At 49.4% G+C, this 20,511-nt stretch overlaps 1 protein-coding gene across 1 annotated transcript in view; it reads right to left on the bottom strand.

Moving 5' to 3' along the window:
• Window positions 1-19,763, bottom strand: part of PXYLP1 (2-phosphoxylose phosphatase 1) — an 88,594-nt gene extending 68,831 nt beyond the window's left edge. The window contains exons 1-2 of the mRNA XM_018049770.1: window positions 19,707-19,763; window positions 19,080-19,229 (exon numbers count right to left, since the gene is read on the bottom strand). The gene's annotated coding sequence lies outside the window, so the exon portion shown is untranslated. The remainder of the gene's footprint in view (window positions 1-19,079; window positions 19,230-19,706) is intronic.

Genomic DNA, 20,511 nt, shown 5'->3' on the forward strand with positions numbered 1-20,511 from the left:
ATCTCTGGTATCTTCTTTTGTAAGAAAAATAAACCATTCTAACAGACTCATTTAAAACTATAATGCAAAATCTTGTCATCCCCAGAAGGACAGTCTTCTAGCATCTTCTCAGAAGGTGGTCATCTGAACGTTCACCCTTTAGTGGTTTCCCATAATGCTCTTCGGATGATGACCAAACCCTGCCCATGGCCTACAGACCCAGCCTCACCTCAAGTCCATGCACGAGAGCCCTCCCAGCCATCCTGGTCATCTCTTAGCCCCACAAAAGAGCTGTGCTCCTTGGGGACTTGGGACTTGTGTCCAAGCCTGTCCTCTGACAACCCAATTAGGAGATGGGGCAGCCAGGCAGATGGGGTACCAGTTCACAAGGGGCACAGCCCCTGACAGGAAAGGGCCTGAGGTGGAGAAAACTACATTTCTGGAGCTGCTTGGGCAGAGAAGGGAGGTGGGACTGCAAGGGGCCATTAGGTTTATCTTGCCGGGAAGACTCGGGTGAGGGGGGTAGGGCAAGCAGGTAAGTTTGAAGCCAAGGCTGAAATGCTCAGGAGGGCAAAGCATGAAAGCAATGGAAGTTTTAATGCACATCCACAAATTCTCTGTCACATTTCCCACCAGAAGGTGGTCCTAGGTTCTGGGAACAGGCATTGGGACTTCCTTAAGGAGCAGAAAGGCATAGACATGATGCTGTGTGAGCTCCAACACTAGCTAAGAAAGTCTATGCAGATTCCACCTGGCTTGTCTCATTTGCCACATGCTTCAGAGCTCCAAGGCCATAACACAGGAGAAAGCCCAAGAGAGGCTATCTGGGGACGGGGATGCCCAACAGTAGACCTGTGAGTGAGGGACCCTTTGAACAATTCCAGATCAGCCATCCCCTGAATGACTATGTGAGAGATCTGAGCCAGAAGCATAAGCTGAGTCTGGTCCACCTCCAGACCAGGAGGATGAGAGTAAAAGGATGATTATCTTAAGCATCCAGCTTGAGGATTTGTTTTGCACCAACACTGCATGACACGAAGGCTAGGAACTTGACTCTTGCTCCCTGATCTTGTATCCCCAGTGGCAGGAACAGTGTCTGGCCCAGAGCAGTATTTGCTGGATGAATGAATGAATGAACAAAGGAGAAGCTCACTCTAACCACCAGCAACCCACGCTCGGTACCTTCTTCTGGCCAGCATGCTGCCTTTCCCACCTTGCTGACTCCCAATCAGCCCTTGGATCCCAGCTCCAGGATCACTTTCTCCTTTCTCAGGGTAACTGCCCATCTCCTGTCTAGATGAGCATCCTGTCTGATACCCCCGAATCACCCTGTGTTTCTCCTTTATGACACTTCCCAGGACTATCATTACGTAACCAAGATGCTGAAATTCCTGGCTGGCCCACTGCCTCCTGTGCTTGACTGTAAGCCACCTGACAGCAGGGATGGGTTCTGTCTGTTCACAAGTGTGTCTCCAGCGCTGAACAAAACCTGGCACAGAGTCCGCTGAAAGCACGTCAGAACAGTTCTGGAGACGGACGATATTCAACTTAGCTGTTTTTACTCACAACCCTTGTGATACCAAATGTATGGAGCTTTCTCCCACACCCACCAGTTTTCCAGGTACCAGCTGGGTGTCCCACAATTCAGTTTGCTTCTGACGCTGACCATCCAGAGTCAGCTTCAGACCCCATGGGATTAAGGGCTTGGTCCTCAAGACTACTTCCACATCAGATGCCAGTCACAGGTCTCCGTCCCCAGGCTGCCCACTTCTGCCCTGCTTTGGCTCCAAAGATAGGAGGCTTCTTACAACCCCTCTGCTTCGGGTTTGATCATTTGTTACGAGAGCTCATGAATCTGGAGCAGAATAAGTACTATTATTTACTGTAGATTATCATAAAAGATATTCAGGAACAGCCAAATGGAAGAAACACACTGGGCAGGATATGGGGCAAGAGCACACAGCTTACACCATCTCTCTGGGCTCACCACCCTTCCAGCATTTCTGTGTCTGTCAACCTGGAACTTCTCTAAACCTAACTGTTGAAAGTTTTCTGTTGAGGTTTTATGTAGGCAAGAGTGCTTCAATCAATGGCATTGTTGACTGAACTCTGCCTCCGGCTCTCTTCTCTCCCCTGCTGCTGCTGCTAAGTCACTTCAGTCTGACTCTGTGCGACCCCATAGACGGCAGCCCACCAGGCTCCCCCATCCTTCTCTCCCCTACTGATCATTAAAACCCCTTAATCCTGCCTTGGTCTTTTGGGCACAGGCTTCCATCCTAAAGCTATCTAGACACTGGCCAGTTATATGTCATCTGGCTCAGATGGTAAAGAATCTGCCTGCAATTCAGGAGACCCGGGTTCAATCCCTGGATCAGGAAGATCCCTGGAGAAGGAAATGGCAACCCACTCCAGTATTCATGCCTGGAGAATTCCACTGGACAGAGGAGCCTGGCGGGCTACATGGGGTCACAAAGAGTCAGACATGACTGAGTGGCTAATACTTTGGAGATTTAGCACTCTGGAGATTCCAGGGGTTTTAAGAGCTGTGTGCTAGAACCTGGGACAAAGACTGAATATTAATTTTTTTTATGACACCACAACAGCCAACCTCATTATTAGAAGCTTCAAATTCTTAGAATTCTCAATGAGTTAGAACTAGCCTGTTAGCTACTAGCCTATCTTCCACCAGGCCTTCCAAGTCCACTCACACCTTGGTCATCCTCAAACCACACAGACCTTGGGGAACCCAAGAGGTTGAGTGTCTTCTTCAGGTCTACGTTACAGTTGAGGGAAAAGCCAAAACCTGGAGCAAGCTCTCTGCCTTGCCAGTTCAGTGCATTCTCATTACACCACACTGCCTCCTGGATGTTTTCACGGATGTTAAATGCTGTGGCGGCATCGTAACCCTCCAACCAAAGAACAACATACAAATCTGAGTGCTTTTCATAATGGAACATATGAAATGGGTGAAGCTTCTTAACACTTAACACATGGTGTCCAAGACCTATACAGAACAAGAGCTCATGTGATCCTTTAGGCACCTCCCTGCCAAATATCTATGGGGTGAGACCCTAAGCAAACATTTAATTCAGGTTTTAATTTGGCCCCTATTTCCTAGACAGACCCTGGGTCAATTTTCTGCAGAGGGATTTTTTTCTCTTCCTTGTCATTCCTAGGGTCTTTGGAGATTAGGGACAGAAATAAACTCCAGGTGATCTGCAATAGTTCAGTAAAACACCACCCCTGAACAACTGAGCTTTTGACAATACAATGACTGGGAAAACAAAATGTGAAAATTTTAATGGGATGTGATGTGAAAAAGAAAAAAACACATAGAATCATGTACTGCATGGCTAAATTTTTTAAAGGTATATATGTAATGCTTAGAAAACTAAGATGGAAAGAAATATAAACTTTAAAATGACATGGTACTTCTCATCCTTTGGATAGGCAAAAAAATAAAAGACTATTCGTTTCTGGTGCACACTAGTCTCAAAAGGGATGAATTCATTCACACACTGTTAGTGAGAGGGTTAACTGGAATGGAATTTGTAGAGAACCAGTGGTCTTATTAAAACAATAAACACACATACCCTTTGCCCTAAGAATTCATATTCTGGGTATCTAGTTCCCAAGACTGCTCACTCATGTGTACAAGGCAGCAATAAGAATAACTATAAAAATTTGAAAACGGAAATGTTCTCATGTATAGAAATGGCTGGAAAATTACAGTTTGTCCATACAATGGAATATGATTCAGCCTTAAAAGGAAGAGGTGGATTTAGGTGCGGGCATGGACAAACCTCTGGAGACACTGCCCAGTGAAAGACAGACGAGAGTGCTGGCACAGCAGATATAGGAAAATTTCATGTACATCTGCGTATCTCAATGGACCTATGGAAATTTTAAGACAACATGCAAACTTACTGAAAAAGGTCTGGAAGGAGACAACCCTCTAAATTAAGAGGGGTGGACTTTTAACCTTGATGGTAAACTTTTCAATATCTACTCACATATTTAGTGCACTCTTTGTACATTGTGTTATGTACAGATTTTAAAAGATTTAGTTATGGTAGAAGAAAATGTTAATACTGCTAAATCAAAAAAAAAAAAATAAGGCAAGCCCTAATACAGCCCGTATAGTGTGAACTCAATTATGTTATAGATACATTACCAAACTGGATTGAGTGGTTTTAAACAGGAGTGGGAGTGGGGCTTTTTATTGTTTACTCTTCAGAACTTTGAACCTATTACTATTTTTTTTAAAAATACAAGGAACCATTTTTTTTAAAAAACCGGAAAGAGAAAAAATGTCCTTAATGTTATGGGTGCTTATAGCTGGGATTACAGGTAATCTTCATTTTCTTTAAAACAAATCACAAGACAGAAGACTGACAGGAAACTCTCTAAGCAGGTGGTGGCATCTTAGAAGATTTCTTTCTCATTGGTAATTTTCTGCATTTTCCAAATTTTCTTAAGTAGACATGTTTTACTGTTACAATCAGAAAAAAAAAAAGAAAGCTGTAAAGTTTATTTATTAATGTGGTTAAGCAAGAAGTCACAAGGTGGGTACAGGATAAATTATAAAGAGATTAGTGGTTTTGAAACAATACCCCTTTCAAAACTCAGTGCAACATGGAACTTGATGTGTAAGAGAGATAAAGGCAGAGTTGCTAGGAGGGGCTTCATGCACAATTCGGCAGAAGCCCCATCACTGCAGAAATCAGGGTTCTAGGAACGCCATCGGGAAATGCACTGTACAGAATGGGGCTTCAGGGGGTGGGGGAGGGGATGGCAGTGTCTGGGGCGGGGATGGTGGTGGCTTGTGCTGGAATGGTCAGAGAGGGCTTCAGGGACTCAGCAGAATCTGTGTTAAAACTGAAAGGGCAGGAAGGACATCTGTGGGCACGCCTGATGTGAGCAGGCATTTGGAAGTAGATAAGTGATGTGGGTAGTGGTGCAGAAGCGGGGGCACAGCCAAATCCTCTGAACTGTTGACTGCTGGCAGGCTTTACACATTGACTCATCAGTGAACAGGTGGAGGATGATTGGGACCAGACTAGGTTTCTGTGGGAGCAGGGAGCCATAGCAGGTTCCGGAAGGCATGCATGACAGGATGAAGGCGGTATTAAAGAAACATCACTGTCTACGGATGGATACACTCCTGCATATTCATTCTACCCTTGAGTTGTAGCAAGACAGACAACCTTCTGGGCCTTGAGTTCACTGTTACTCAACTCAAGCTTTTGTTACAGTTGTGCTGCATTTGGTCAGTGCTATCTCATAAGTAACCCAAATTCCAAGGGCAATGGGCCTGGGAACCCCAAGCCACAGTTCGAGATACCTCCCTGGGATTGAGATCCAGGCTGTGGCACTTCAGGCAAGTTGCTTTGCCTCTCTGAGCTGCAGTTTCCTTACCTGTAAATGGTGATTCAAATATTCACTTAACAAATATTTACTGAGCATCTGCTATATGCCAAGTACAGTCATAGAAATGGGATCAGTAGCGACCAAATAAGCCTAAAATTCCTGCCCACATGGAGTTTATATTCCAGTGGAATGTGAAATTACCCATTCCTGGGTTTGTGGAAAGGATTGGATGAGATGTTTCTGGGATGCACTTAGGGTAGTAATGATTCTACACCTAATTCCCATGTGTAGGGGGTTTTCTTCCCACAGCACAAAGCAATTTTCTGTCTGACACCAGCTGGGTGTTCACCCCACCCTGCAAGGTGCACCCTGAGGAGACTCAGGATGAGAAAGCACAGGATACTGGCTGAGGTGCATATCAAAGGAATGATTTCAATGAGCCCTGGCTTTTACAGATTCCCACACCCAGAAGAGGGTTAAATTCTTTAAATTAAGATATCTGGTTTTCTTTAACGGTGATCTTTTGATGTTCCAACTACCCGATCTTTGTAGCAAAAACTCCTATATGCCCTGACCCCTCCCTGACCTCTTGGGAGCAGTCTCTCGCAACTATCTGAGATGCTGGATCCCTGGCTTAAGTCCCCAGTTTTGTCCACCACATAAAACATAATTCTCAACTTTTAAGTTGTGCACTTTCTTCCATTGACAAATTCAACTCTGACACCACCTACCTGGAAACAGCCTCAGCTCTCACAAGTTAAGGGCTTAATCCCACAAGGCTGTCCCTCACTACTTCAGACGCCAACTGCAGATCCAGGCTGTCACCTGTGCTTCTAACTGGCTATGGACTGAAGTTCCCATGAGCTCCCTCTCTTTGGGTTCAACTGACTTGCAGAGTGGCTCACAGAATTCAGAGAAAACAATTTACTTACTAGACTACCTGTGTATTACAATGGATATGACTCAGGGACAGCCACATGGAAGAGATGCACGTGGCAAGGTATGTGGAAAAGGTCTTGCAGTGTTCACGGTATCTCCCAGAGTACCACTCTTCCTACAGCTCCACGTGTTCACCAACCTGGAAGTTCTACAAACTGCATGCTTTGGGTTTTTACAGAGGCATCACTGAGGCAGGAGATAGCTGGGCCCCAGGCTGAGCAGCTGGACTCTGTCTCCTGAGGACAGATACTTCAAGATAAAGAGCAGAGAGGAGCTGAGTCCTGCTTGGGTAAAAGAGATATGGAGGCCACATATTTCTCATTTCTGGGATCAAGGAGACCTCCCAAACTACACATGCAGAGAAAGGTTCCTTGGGCATCAGAGAAGGGAGAGGGTACCAGTCAATAATATGTCCTGCCAGCCTTCCAGAAACTCTCACGCTGAAATCCATCTTGGTTAAAAGATGTATATGCACATCGGGGAGGGTCCTGGGTCACATAGCTATACAGAATGAGCAAGATGATTGGCCAGAGAAAACCTGGAAAAATATCCCTATATTAGCAATTTAAGTCAAAAAGTGCAACTATCCCTCTGAGCCTGCCTGCGTGTCCTTTTCACATGACTCTGCTTCTAAGAAACACTTTACCCACTTTACTATCTCTATCTCTTTACTGATTTTTTTTTCAAATTAAGACAAGAACCAAGCGACTTCCCTTGTGGTCCAGTGGCTAAGACACCATGCTTCAAATGCAGGGGGCCCAGGTTCGATCCCTGGTCAGAGAACTAGATTCCACATGCCACAACTAAGAGTTCACGTGCTATAACTAAAGATCCTGAAAGCCACAACAAAGACTAAAGATGCCAGTGCAGCCAAATAAATAAAAGAAAAAAAAAGAAGACAAAGTTTTAAAAGTTTTAGAAAGAGAAAAACTGAGATCATCATTACCTAGGCATAACTGACTAAACCACTGACTAATGGTAACTGAGTCAACCTCCATCCCCCACACTCTTCCCCAGAAATCAGAGGTGGTACTACTGAAAGTTCTAACCCTCTAATCACAAGGTTGGTTCTCCAGGCAACCAGCCCCCAACCTCAGGTTACCTGGAGGCTTAACTCACCTCATTCACATAGTGAAAGACACCTTTCCAGTCTCCTCTAGGAAATGTCAAGGGTTTGAGAAACTCTGTGTCAGAAACAGTGACAAAGAACAAATAGACATTTCTTATTACAAATCAGAACATCCGAAGTTGTAATGATGCTCCTTCTCTTCATTTTATCATTATGCATGTTCCCTATAGCATTTGGCACCAAAAAGGTGCCCCAGAAACACAAGACTGATCTACAGATTGAGATCCTTCTACCTGGAAACAAAGTGCCCTACATTTAGCTCTGGGCTTAGACTAGCATGGACGTTCCTCTCTCTGCACCCTGCCCCCCAGCAATGCCAATTCCACCTTAACAAACAGGGCTGGAAAGGGAGAATGAAAGAAACTACCCTTGGGGCCATTTATCACAGAGAAGGCTTTTCTAAACCCTAGCTCAGCCCTCATTTCCATGAAGAGATGAACAAAACTTTATAGGCTGGTGACAGCTGGTCCGTTCTCAGGTAGCGCTAACCATGGTCCTCACCTAGACATGAACCCTGAATGGACCGCCCCATGGAGATGACTCAGCCCCTCCAATCAGGCCAGCCCAGGGCAAGGCCAATCCTCACTTAATGGGTTTCAGCATCAAATGCTCATTTCAGTGTGCTCACAGGGTGGGGAACAGGCACAACCAGGACTATTTATCCTGAGCCAAGTGGCCAGAAGTTTTGGTATGAGTTCGGAGGAGAAAAAAAAAAAAGTAAGCAAACTTTAGAACCTTATCTTTGGGGCTCCAAGAATGTGCTCCACCAAAAGCTTAGCTGGCACATATCTTGATACAGAATGACAGTTTCCAGCTTTTCTCACCAACTACACGCTGGTGTTCTGGTGCCAGCCTCTATTTTTATAGCCTGAATAATGCTAGGGTTATTTAGGCAAAGGAGCAGACGAGAGCTGGAGACAGAGGGACAGGGCACAAGAGGTGACAGCAGGAGCATTGGGGCCCACACCCTACTCAGCCTCCAACAGCAAACCCTGGAGAGTTGAGTCTGGGACAGCAGCCGAGCCCGCCCTCCTCTTAGAGCCCAGACCTCGAGCCCCCTTGGGCTGAGACTCCATCTGCCTTGTTCGCTGCTCTAACCCCAGGGCCTGGAGCACAGCAGTGCTTAATGAATGAATGACCACACCGCCCCACCCCAACTTCAGCACACTGGACTCCTTGCTGTTGCCCCAAAACCTAAGTTCCCCTTCTGCCAACTCAGTGTCTGTGCCATTTCACTCTCCTGGCCCAGACGCCTTCTTGATCTTGTTTAATTTTCACTCATCCATGATCTCAGCCCCAATCCTACCTCCCCTGGAAGCCTTCCCTAACCCCAAGGCTGGGTGAGGTCCCCCTCACACTGGGCAACCTCAGCCCTCCCACAACACTTCTCAATGTCACAGGCTTGTGTCGGCTTCCTTGCCTACCTCCTCGAAGGCTGGGTAGATGCAAAGCTGAGGAAGCAGCAGGTATTCAACAGGTGTCTGTGGAAAGAAGGAAGGGAGGGAGGGAAGAAAGATACCAAGGATGCTGTGGATGGAGAAGCACTGAAACCTACAACAGACTAAGAACAAAACACCAAAAGCCAGCAGATCAATGAACCATTCACCGACAAGTTTACTGAAAAAAAAAAAAAATTGCAGGAAGTGGTGGAAAATACTTTTCAGTTGGTTCAAAGGGAAGCAGAGGCCACTCTGCTGTGGCCTCTCCTCCTTTCTGGAGGTGGGGGCTGGAGGGGAAGAGACACGTTGGGAGACTGGGTGAGTGGGGCCACTTGAAAGGGCACAAGCAGCTCTCATGGGCTCAAAGTTCTTAAAGGTTCCTCTGGTATCAAGGAAGCTGAAGGCCATTCTTTCTGGAGTAACCTCCCACTGCTGAAGGGAACCAGCTAGGACTTACTCCCTCAAAGCTGTTAAGAACATGGCCTGAGTCAAGAGTGATAATGAGGAACTTCCATTATTCTGTTGGCCCAGTTCCCAAAGGTAGGAACAGAAGCTGGGATTTAAGGCAGATAATCTGGGAAGAAAGACCATTTCTGGCTGGAGCTTTCTTAGCACAGTATTTCTTTCCAAGACAGACACCTCCAGTTGCCCCTCAATATTCATTTATTCCTTACTAACAGAATCCTGATTTGGTGGGGGGGTTGTGGGCTTCCCTGGCAGCTCAGTTGGTAAAGAATCCACCTGCAACGCAGGAGACCCCGGTTCGATTCCCAGGTCAGGAAGATCTGCTGGAGAAGGGATAGGCTACCCACTCCAGTATCCTTGGGTTTCCCTTGTGGCTCAGCTGGTAAAGAATCCGCCTGCAACGCAGGAGACCCCGGTTCGATTCCCAGGTCAGGAAGATCTGCTGGAGAAGGGAAAGGCTACCCACTCCAGTATTCTGGCCTGGAGAATCCCATGGACTATATACAGTCCACGGGGTCACAAAGAGTCGGACACGACTGAGCGACTTTCACTTTCACTTTGGGGGTGGTGGTGAGGAAGTGTCACAGGCATTGTCAGCTCACCATAAAATCCTTCTCCTCCTTCTCTTAGGCACTAAGCTGGACCACATTTCCCAGCCTCCCTCACGGGAGGTATGGTCATGTGACTGACCCCTGGCCAATGTCAGTGGCAGTAATTCTCTATCAAGTCTGGCCCATAAAATCTTTCCATCCTCCATCTTTCATGTTCCTTCCTCTTTCGCTGATTGATGCAAATGAGCGTGACAGCCTTAGGAGCTTGGATCCCTGAACCACCTTTTGGGAAAGAGCTCCTACCTCCCTTATCAGGAACAGCCATTTTGGACTCTGTGTGAGCAAACAGTTAATGTCCATCATATTTGAGTCATTAAATGTACAGCAGACCCTTGAACGTGGCTCCACTTACAGACAAATCTTTTTCAATAGTAAATACACTACTACACAATCTGAGGTTGGTTGAACCCACAGATGTGGAACTGCGGATATGGAGGGCCAACTACAGTTACGTGCAGATTTTTTACTTGGGGGTGGGGGAAGGTCAGTGCCCCAAACCTCTGTGTTGCTGAAGGGTCAACTGCATTTGGTTTGTTTGTTTCAGCGGTGAGCCTATCTAGCTCCTCTAAGCAGCAGTGTGCCCTACTAAATACTCATATGACCCTTTTAACTGGGAATGGCCACGTGACACAGTTCTGGCCCTGACACGTTAGAGGAGGGCTGCTGGATGTTGTGGGGGAAATGTCTGGTAAAAGGTATCAAGGTGGCTGGCATTTCCTTCCTGCAGCACCCATTCTGCCATCATGCAGAAAAGGCCAGGAAAAAGAACAGTATGTCAGTTCAGACAGATATCAGCTGTTGAAACCAAAGCCAGCAACCCCCTACCTTCAAACATCTTGTTACACAAGAAAAACAAACCATTCTTTATTTAAGCCACGAAGGTAGGTTACTCTGTAGCCAAACACAAGGCTGCTTTACAGCCACTCATTCATTCATCCATTCATTTATTCACCCAAACTTTATTGAGGCCTATCTCATGCCAGTTCTTGAGCTAAGGGAAGAAGATACAGAGATGAGCTGGGTGTAGCCCCTGCTCTCCTGAAGCACCCCGTCAAGCTGTGGAGACAGGCCCATGGGCAGACAGTCAGAATGCAGTGGGAAGGGATGCTGTGGTGGCACAAGATGACCTGGGGGCTGTGAGCAGTGGTGGTGGATGAGCGTGGAGGCAAGGAGTCCCCAGCTCCCTTTCTGGCACTGGACTCAGAGCAAACACCCCTCAAGCTAAAAAGCAAACAACAAGAATGTGCTGTGCTCCGCGGAGCCAATTGCAATTACTTACAATGGTGTTGAGTCCCTAAACACCATCAATTAATGCAGCTGTTTCAAGATAATCAGCAGTCATTAGAGCAAGATGCTCAAGAGGAGAATATAAAAACTCACACGCCGCTGACTTAGACCTGCTGGAAAGTCTGTGAACTGAGAATGAGACAGGCTGCCTTAGACCCTTAGACCCTCCTGCCTGCTGACATTAGGATCTCTCTTTCTCAAAGATACAGTCATTTTTCACCTTGAAGACAGAGCCCAGGTCACGTCTATGCCATGACCTTCAACCATTAAGAACTGCAGTGGAGACAAATTGGCAACAAAAATCAACCCCATCTGGGAAATCAAAACCAGAGAAGTCAGAGCAGTCGGGGAACCAATTGGAAAGTAAAGGTTCTCCTCCTTTTAACTCTATGCTGCCTACAGGCAAATAATTTTTCTTTTTTAGTGGATGGTATTATTGGCCATTTCTTTACTTTCCAAGTATAGGGAAAGTATTTTAACAAAAAAAAGACAAAGCCTCATTGACCTCAGAATCCAGAAGTTTAAAAATAAATAAACTAGGACTTCCCTGCTGGTACAGTGGATAAGAATCCACCTGCCAGTGCAGGGGACACAAGTTCGATCCCTGGTGTGAGAAGATCCCACAGGCCATGGAGCAATTAAGCCCGGGCATCACAACTACGGAGCCAGGGTGCTGCAGCGACTGAAGCCCATGAGCCTGGAGCCTGTGCCTTGCAACAGGTGAAGGCACTACAGTGAGAAGCCTGCGCACCGCAATGAAGAGTAGCCCCCTGCTTGTCGCAATGAAGACCCAACAACAGTGCTGCAATGCTGCCATGAAGACCCAACACAACCAAAAAAAAATTTTTTTAATGAATAAAATAATCAGGTTCCTCATTAAGAGGATTGATTATCTGCTTTCCAGTCTGACTGCCGACTTATGAGTACAAAGAACTCCAGTGGAGACCAGAGGGTATGCTAATCACACAGAGCAGAGAGGTACTCGGGTTCTGAGGCTGCAATCACAGGCTCCTCTAGTCCTCCCCGCAGCGCTGGAGGCCATCACTAGCGGGGCAGGCTGCCACACTGGAGTTCCTCTGTAGAACACACGGAGCAGCTGAGGGTGAGGCCTGAGGAGGAGGGACCTCCCCTTCCGGGACCAAGTATTAAACTCAGGCCTGTTAACACCTTCCCAGAGACTCTCACATCCAGAAGGTTCCAGCTATGGCAGACACAGGACACATGACAATGTCAAAAGCACAGGCCCAAAATGGTATCACTTGTGCTAAAGCCCACGATCCCAAACCTAGATTTAATATTTGACCTAACTGCGATTTCAGCCTCCCCCAGGTATGCCATCCTAATGGGCCAGCTTGGAGTTTTCTGGCCAGCACGAATGAAGTGATCTGTCACACGAGTCCTCTCTATCACCCAGAGAAAGCAGAGATAAACTACAAAATAGACCCTTGCCCCTTACCCAGAAGAATACAACTTGGCCTGAAACAACCCTGGATTTTCTTTTAATAGCTTCCTTGCCACTCCCTCACCCTACTTATAAAAACCATCTCTTTGCACAGCCCCTCAGAGCGCCCTTCTGTTTACTAGACGGGGTGCTGCCCATTCAGGACTCTTGAGTAAAGCCAATTAGATTTTCACATCTACTTGGTTGAATTTTGTTTTTCCCTAGTAGTCTGGCCTTCTGCCTCAGGCTAGTCCCTGACCTGCTCTCAGGAGCAACTGTGCCATTTGTCACTCAGAGAACTGGGTCTGGTGGGATCATGGGCTTCCACGGTGATGGGCAGTCAGCCCAGAACAGTGGTGAGGGCATCTGGTGCCATCAACCAAGACCAGGAATATGCTGGCAAACCATGTGAGTAAACACTGAGCTCACAGTCTCTTATCATGCTTCCCGCTAACAACCTGAAGCCAAGAGTGATAGTTAAAACATGAGCAACCAGCATGTGTCAGACATGGACGGGTGAAATGAGTGCCTATGTTTAGCAGCGGGCAAGGCCACGTCACCAGAGTATACCAGCTGAAGTATACCACTGTGCCCCACCCCTCCTGCCTCGGCCAACCCTTCACAGGCTATACTCTGGCCTCTCGAGGCCATAAAAAGTGGCCTGGAGTCAGGTGAGCACCCGGGAAATGCCTCTGCTATTATTCCTGTCCTTCACTGCGAACTTGAGTATGATGTCCTCCATTCTATGGGCAGGAGGCTATGTGTATCTTATCATCCTATATCCATCATCTCAGTGCAGTCGGCTGGGATGAAAAATGTTTTGCAACCCACTCCAATATTCTTGCCTAGGAAATCCCAGGGACAGAGGAGCCTGGTGGGCTACAGTCCATGGGGGTCACAAAGAATCAGACATGACTAAAGTGACTAAACAGCAAGAGCATTAGGAATGAATGGTTAAAAAAATAAAGACCAAAAAGAAACCACAGCTAACATTTAAGCATGTACTATGCATTCTAAGTCCTTGTCATGTACTGTCTCATCTCAGCTTCACAGTAATACCATGAAGTGGGTATTATTATCATCACCTTGGTTTTACAAAAGAGAAAACGGAGGCATAGAGAGACTGGGTAACTTGTCCAAGGGTACAAGCCTAATGACAGACCCAGTCCGGCTTCAGGGTCTACACTCTGACCCACTGCACTGTGCTGAGTACACACCCACAGGAATGTTAGTATCAGGAAGTCATCAGAGAACCTCTGACACCCACACGCCCTGAAAAATCCTTCCAGATAGATGGTTTCTGATGATGCTGAACATATACTGTTGTTGTCTGACTTACAGAACATTTTAGAGAAAAGTAGTACTTTTTACCACTAAGCAGGAGACCACCTGTAATTTTTACATAACTAAGTAACCACATTGAGTTATCCAGCCACTGTAGCAGGAAGATCTGGGTACATAGTATTTCTCTACCCAAGAGATCTGAATTCTAGGGGAAGCCTTTTAAACACCCTGTGGTCCAATGTCCCCATCCCTAAGAAGATCCCAGACCTGCCAGAAGGATTGAACAAGATCATGGACACAGCTCCCTGTTTAAATGGTAAGCTACTACATAAGCAAAACATATGATCATAATGATTAATATATTTCAGTAAAGGGACAAATAAAAATTTCTATACCTATCAATATATACTTGTCTAAATTCTACATTGTGTATACTTCTACAGAAGGTCCTATTTATATCTCTCACATTTCAGTAACAATGTTTAAAGCTTAATTTACTTCTGTAAGCCTGGGTCCTTCCATTATTACTTCTGAGCTTCCAGACATTTCTACTATATCTTTAATAATTTTACCTTAATCTTTCATCTTAGAAGCATAAAAAGTTAATGAGGCAGTAAATATCTTACTCTAACTTCAGATTCTTCTATATTAGCAGCTGACACAATTAGCAAGCAAGAGCTTCATTTTACTTTATAATTAAAAAGCTCAAAATGATACTGCCCTGTCTCTGAAGGCCTGGAGTTTGGTGTCGGATCCAAGAATGAGGTGGATCTAGGAAAGTAAGCTGTGGTTTCTGTCAGTTGGAAAGACACATGTCTCCATGTAATTGAGGGGTAGGACAAATAGTATTCAAACTATTTGTAAACTGGGTGTAAATGATGATGCTAACCACAGACAGGAGTGGAAAGGAGAGGAGGGGGAGGAAGTATCAGAACCAGGAGCAATGATTTTCATCTTAATCTGTTCTTTCAAGCTACGGTTTCTATGCTATTGATTGTGGCGCTCTCTGGAAGTTGGTTATACACAGAAGCAGAGAGAGTGGTAAGCAGATGACAAAAGGATGCCTCATAATACAAAAACATGAATGCATAAGTTGGGGGAGTGACTATGCAAACACAGAATTTTCAAGTTCCTAAGTTGCTACCACTAGATATTTGAGTTGCCCAAGCTCTCCTCCACCCTCCTACCAGCACAGAGGTGGCTCGATCAATGTGTATAGCGAAGGAAGATGGGGCTGGGGGAGGTGGTGGCGGGGGTTGGGGAATGGGGACCGGGGTGCAGGGAGGAGCCCTAGATACTCCTGATGGAGCACTGCTTGCAGCCAGAAGGCAGCCTAGAGGACATGGGTGACGCTGCCTCCAGCTGCAAGAACTACATCACAAGGCTCCTCCGAGTTCTTTCATCATTAACACCCGCTGTGCTCCTGAGATGGCTCCTCTCTTCATTACTGATAGCCCTGCTTCTTTCCCAGAGCCAGTGGCTTCCCTTACAAAGGCCCAAGAAGATTCAGAGCAGCCTCCTGGCTCTAGAGATGGAGGCTACTTACTATGCTGGAGGCTGCGGCTCAGTGAGGCCACCCTGGCCCTCCTGCCTTTTGCACTCAGACGGCAGCCTTGCAGGATCTCCAGGTTGAGGGACCTTGGCAGGTCCTATTCCACTTGTGAGGCTGCCCAGGAGGCTCAGGAATAATCCCAGGGAGGCTGCCACAGTCCTACCAGAAGGCAGCTGTTGCCTCTTTTCCAGCTGCTAAGTACAGGTACATGCGAGCGTGCTCAATTGCTTCAGTCTTGTCTGACTCTTTGAAACCCTGTGGACTGTAGCCCACAAGGCTCCTCTGTCCATGGGAGTCTCAATCTAGAATACTGGAAAGGCTTGCCATTTCCTCCTCCAGGGGATCTTCCCTACCCAGGGATCGAACCCATGTCTCCAGTGCCACCTGCACTGCAGGCAGATTCTTTACTGCTGAGCCACCAGGGAAGCCCCAAGCACAGGTTCAGACCATCCCAGCCGGCTCTCTTTTGGCCACGCCCCTCAGCATCCCACGTGTGAGCTGGCTCCCCCAGGCTGAACCCCAGAGCAATGTTGCTGTCACTCAAGCTACCTTTTCCAAAGGGGCACACCCCTCATTCACAACTTCAGATGGATCCGTGCTCTCCCACCTCCCTGGGTCCAGCTCTCACCTGGCTTTCATGGCCTCCTAGGAAGCAGAACAGTGGGCCTGGCACACCTTATTTCTGGTAACTGTAAGGCCACTGTCCCTATCTCAGCGAATTTGCTCCTGATGGTAACTCCTCCCTCAGAATGTGGGCCCACGGACACCTTATCCACCAACCAAGAACCTCGTTCCAGGGCTGAAGTCTACCCCTGGGAGTTTTCAGAACCTTGGCTATTCTGTCATCCCTTTTCCTACTTCCTCCAGATAGCAAGCTTACTTTCTTCCTCTCTCCCTCCCTCCCCTTCTCTCTCTCACTTACAGACCTCAGGCATTAATTAAGCCTCTTCTAGAAAACAGCTGCAGGAATCCTGGGTATGAGCCAGACCTGGAGGCAGAGACAGTCCGGGTGAGGAAGATAAGCCCACAACAGTTTTGAACCTACAAGTAGTGCAGGTTCTCGCTTCCAAATGACATTCCAAATTCCAATCCTTTCCAGATTCCGGAAAAAAGGGGACACAGGCTGCTCCCACCCCTGCTGCCTCTGGCCATTCTCTCCAGGGCTGGCCTTTGATAGAGGCGGCAGAGCTGGACTTTGATCCACCTGCCAGTGGGTCATAGCCACCCCCGACAGTCAGAAACACCTTCCCCAAACCAGCCTCTCTCTCCTCAACAGATCAGCAAATCAGACTGCCAGAAAAGTGTAAGATGGGGTGTTCTTAGCTCTCCCCGGGGGAGATGAAGCTCTCTCCTTCACCTCCACTGGAGTGAAGATGGTGTGATCTGAAGCAGCCAGCGGGACTCCCCACAAGTGACTTCCCCTTCATTATGCACAGGGATGAGGGACCCTGAACGGGGCTGCGGCCACAGCTCAAGGCCCTAGAGGTCAAGCTGTGGAGGACTCACCCCTCACCTGGGAGCCTTAGCTCCCCACGGTGGCCATCACCTTCTCACTCCAATCATGGCGTGAAGACAACTTCTTTTCTTCCTGGAAACTCTGGAGTCCCCCCTGAGTTAGAGACCCAGTTGTCAAAGTTGGACCCATAAATTATGCTCTCTGCCCTCAATACACACAGAAATGAATGTCTCCACTCAGATATTTCTTTAAAATTTGATAAATGATAACATTTCGGAAACAGTGAAGCACAATGGAAAAACATGGGCTATGGACACTGATAGCCTGGACTCAGGAGGGACACCCACTTATTTACTGAACAATCACTGAGTACCTGTCATTTAGAGAGTGGAAGCCTGGGTGCTGGGGGCTCAACGATGGTGCCACCTTCCTGGGTGGTGGGGTATCTGACATTCAATAACTCATCACACAGCAGCCTGGGGAGGGCTGAGGAAACACCCACAGGAATTTGGGGGCACTCAGAGGGAGCCTACCAGCCCCAGTGTGACCGGGGGCCAATTACTTACTAATTCACTGTTCAATGGTGAAAACTACTGAGCTAAATACTCTTCAAACCAATCACTGAAAAGAAAGAGTTGCAGATACCTCGGTTCTACAAATGCTCTGCTGTGAAGGCAATGGCACTCCACTCCAGTACTCTTGCCTGGAAAATCCCATGCATGGAGGAACCTGGTAGGCTGCAGTCCATGGGGTTGCTAAGAGTCAGACATGACTGAGCAACTTCACTTTCACGTTTCACTTTCATGCATTGGAGAAGGAAATGGCAACCCACTCCAGTGTTCTTGCTTGGAGAATCCCAAGGATGACGGAGCCAGCTGGGCTGCCATCTATGGGGTCGCACAGAGTCGGACACGACTAAAGCAACTTGGCAGAAGCAAAGGCCCAGTGGCCCACCTAGTCCCTGGTGCTCAAAAGAAGCCTCCCAGGTATCAGTGATGGGGGGCTGGCCAGGAGCTAACCTGTAAAATAGACATGCCTCCTACATATCCTTTCTAAAACATAGTCGTTGTTTTGTCCTGTCCTGCTCTTTTGTGACCCCATGGATTGCAGCCCGCCAAGCTCCTCTGTCCATGGGATTTCCCAGGCAAGAATACTGGAGTGGGTTGCCATTTCCCTCTCCAGACAGGTATTGAACTCCTGTCTCCTGCATTGGCAGGCGGGTTCTCTACCACTGAGCCACCAGAGAAGCCCTCTCTAAAGTAGGCAATTCATTCAATCCAAAAGTTAATGAAAGCCAGGAGAATGGATGGGGTGGGTTCATGCACTGGTTTTCTGACTGTCACCCTGCAATTTCCACCTCTCTCCAGGAAACTCGAGGTTTTTCAAACCACCTGTTTTTTTAAACCCTCTTCCCAGAGATGTCCGAACAGCGACCCAACACCTCCGAGGAGGAATTGTTGCCGAGCCGGGTCCGCAGTCACCCCACGTTTGTGAGGCCGAGCACTGCGTGTTCCACACTCGGGTTCATCCGCAGGCCTTCAGCAAATAGCAACAAATGTCCCCAACTTGTGGAGCCTTCTTGAGGCTCCCTTAGTCGCCCACCCCACGCTTCCCCATTCGCACGCGATCTGATCCCACAACTCTCGTGATTTTACTTTTCGAATGCTTACAAAGCACCCTGTCTTCCCACGAAGGCACTAGCCACCCGGGCAGGGATGTCCTCCCCACCCCCCACCGAAACGCCCCGCCGAAGCGGGTAAAATATGGCTCCAACGCCTCCTGCACCGCTAAACCTTCAACCACCCACCCACCCACCCACAGGTAGGATTCGAAAGACCGCTGCAGCCGCCAAGAACGCGGCCAGCTAGAAGCACATCCAGTTTCGCGTGTATGACAAAGCCGGCTGCTTTAAAAGGCTGCGACCTAGACAAGTTCCCGAGCAAGAGCAACTGCGGGGGCTGGAAACCCCGCAGTCCTGATTTGAGCATCCCGGAACGTTCACCCGCGCGCGGAGCTACCCGTCCGCGGGGCCCCGGGACTCCCGGGGGCGCCTCGCGCAGGTAGCGGCCGGAGTAGCCGGCCCCACCGCCGAGGAAGGCCGCCGAGAACTTGCTGCCGTCTGCTTACCTGGCGACCCGCGGGCTCGCGGCGGCCGGGGAAGGGGGATCTTGCAGGGAAGCTCCAGTTCCGGCTGCAATCAGGCAGCAGGAGTGCGGGGGCCGGGCAGGCGCGGGCCGGAGGGGCGGGACCGCGCACCGAGGCAGACGAGGTGCGGAGCTGGAGGTGGAGAAGCCGGAGGCGGCGGGGTCTAAGGGACGCACCCGCCGGGGGCTGCGGGGCAAGGACTTGGGAAAAGGGCGGAGGGATCCTAGGCCGGGTTAGGGGGCGCTGGGGCTAGGAGAGAGGGCGGCGGATCAGAAGGCGGGGACTGGGATCCGGGCGCGGGAGCTGAGGGGGCGGCTTAGGGAGAAGGAGCGAGTCCGGGGCCGGGGTTTGGGGAAGAGGCGGGGATGGAGGAGGGAGCTTAGTAGCCGGGTTCAGACCGGGTACTCGTAAGCGCGCCCCTGACCTCCCCTGCCCTGCACCCCTCTCCCACCGGAGTCACTGCCCGGTCGTCCCGGCCTTGGCGCGTTCGGAAGACCCGCTTGGTGTCCGAGCCCGAACCCCAGGACACCCGCCCACCTCGAGCCTCAGTGGGAGGCTCCGCTCAGCCTCAAAGGCAACCGCCTCGACCGCGGCCCGCGCGGCGCTCACCGCCCATGGTCCCGGCCGGGCCCGGCTCCGCCGCAGGGCGCCCGGTTCCGCGCTCGCCGCCCGCTCGGCCGGGCGCAGCGGGAGGCGAGGGCGGCGCGCACCGACTTCGGGCAGCGCGGCATCTCGCAGCGCCCCCTACTGACCTCGCGGCGCTCGGGGCTCGGCCCGCCCCGCGCTGGGCGCCCTCGAGCTCCGCCCCGGAGGCGGCGTTGCGGTGCGGCCCGGCACGCTAGAAGGGAGCGGTGGAGAGGACACTGACCGGAGGAGGCCAATACAGGCCCCAGGGACGGGACAACCATCGGAGATCTCGGCGGGCGAAAGTCGCGGTCACGGCATGCTGAGTGCGCGGCACCGCGGCCACCTGAGCGCAGGGCCTCTGCGCGCCTAACTACGCCGGACTCGGGATCAGGAGTGGACGCACGCCTAGGTCGAGTGTGCAGACACGACCCGGGCCCGGAGCCCTAGTGTGGGGTGCCCGTGGGCCGTGGGCCTGACCCGGCGCTACCCGGGGTCCGGTGCTGAGCTGGTCGTCCGTTTTGGGGACTCACCGTTACTGGCTGACTGCAGCCTCATAGACCCAAACTGTCACAATCCTGGCCACCTTGTCCTCCCCACCACCACCACCCCCGCCCCCAGCATACTCCACGTTCCCTTCCGGCCCCAACCACATCCGGCCCTGTGTGTCAACTCTAGACCTCCAGGCTGCTCCCTCCGGGTGGCCTCTAGGTGCCCTGCGGAGGTCGCCATCCTGGCAGCCTCCATCCCCACCCCTTCTCTGAGCTACCGGAAAGCCATTGGGCACTTG

The sequence above is a fragment of the Capra hircus genome, chromosome 1, assembly GCF_001704415.2.
Source record: "Capra hircus breed San Clemente chromosome 1, ASM170441v1, whole genome shotgun sequence".
Taxonomy (NCBI): Eukaryota; Metazoa; Chordata; class Mammalia; order Artiodactyla; family Bovidae; genus Capra; species Capra hircus.